This window comes from Cupressus sempervirens, chromosome 3 (assembly GCF_028749045.1).
Source record: "Cupressus sempervirens isolate cs-2001-9-10 chromosome 3, ASM2874904v1, whole genome shotgun sequence".
NCBI classification, from domain to species: Eukaryota; Viridiplantae; Streptophyta; class Pinopsida; order Cupressales; family Cupressaceae; genus Cupressus; species Cupressus sempervirens.
The window spans coordinates 130,967,737-130,969,189 of NC_143120.1; the positions used below are offsets into that span (position 1 = coordinate 130,967,737).

The 1,453-nt window shown below is 31.3% G+C and overlaps 1 long non-coding RNA gene across 1 annotated transcript; it reads right to left on the bottom strand.

Moving 5' to 3' along the window:
- Positions 1 to 290: 290 nt before the first annotated feature.
- Positions 291 to 921, bottom strand: LOC149565108 (uncharacterized). The gene is made up of 3 exons (XR_016361476.1): positions 726 to 921; positions 535 to 612; positions 291 to 398 (listed from the first exon to the last, which is right to left on the bottom strand). It is a non-coding gene; the product is annotated as an uncharacterized LOC149565108 (long non-coding RNA).
- Between the last annotated feature and the right edge of the window lie 532 nt (positions 922 to 1,453).

Consider the following 1,453-nt stretch of genomic DNA (forward strand, 5'->3'; position numbering starts at 1 on the left):
GATCAAAATGAATGATGTTCCATAAACATGAACAATGCACATGATCCATGATAAATTAAACAATACTATACTAAACTAATATGTATATCATTGTGTACATAAATGACAAAAATATATATCAAAATACTTGTATCCATAGACAAATTACATAAATATATATCAAAATTCATGTATCCATAGACAAATTATGCAAATATATATCAAATTACATAGATCCATATACAAAATGTGGTTGATCATGCCATCAAAATGTCTATAATATCAATTTTTTTGTATAAAATTTGGCATATGCTATCTCAAAATGTCTCATGACACATCCTATGACAACTACTATCCTATGCTACTAGTGGATGATCAAAATGCAACCTCTTTACTGCACTAGGTGGATAGGATGCCTCCTACATAAACAAGAGGAAAACCCAAAGTTAGACTACTAACTTTATATGATTCTGTGTATCTAACATTGAATTACTCAAATGCATAATGATCTTTTTTTTATGAAGATTTATAGTATTAAACTTTCATCATAAATACCTCTCTCATTGACATCCTACACTGGGCAAGAGTCCTCTCATATGTCCTTGGCAATGCTTGAACCTTGTTGATTGTGGCCTATATATGTTCAAGGATGTTTGTTAGATGAATCTACAACTTAAACTATAAAATTATAATTCATAGCATACTAAATTTATAACATATAATCAAGAATTCAAAATACAACTTACCTCTGTCGACTCCTCCTCTGGATATTATGGTTGCATCAACAAAGATACAAAACTCTAGTGTCCAACCTCCTATGCACTAGGTGTTTCCAATGAGATACAAAATACTAGTTGTTAATTTCATGGGAATCATTTTTGAATTTATTTATGAAAATAAGGAGAATAACAAATAAATGATACTTATACATATGATGGGGCTCTTCCTATGAATGGAAATGTCAGAGGGTCTGCGATGTTGAATCTACCTAGACTCATCACCAATAGCCACACCCTATACAATAAAGGATGTAATCAAACTTCATTACCACAAATATTTTACAAGAATGCATCAATATTTAATCAATTTAAAAGCACCTAATTACCTTTCCCTTGTCAATGTGTTGTGCCCCACCCCCTACACTCTGCCCCCCACTAAAAGTTGATACCTACGAGAGAAAAGAAAGATTAAAAACCATATATGCTCCAATATCAAATAGAAAAATAATGAGAGTACAGCATAATGTACCACAAATTTCTCAAAGCCAAATGAAATAGTTGAGAGTGACATTATCAACCTGTCTAAGCTCCTCCTTGGTCATCAACTAAACATGAATGAAGATCACATACATGTATAATTCAGTATTGGTTAAAATTACTCTATTATAAAGATTAACTTTAAATCACATATGTCATAACAAAAAAATGTATATGTGTACTGACACAGAAGGATTTCATTCCTCTACATGCCCCTC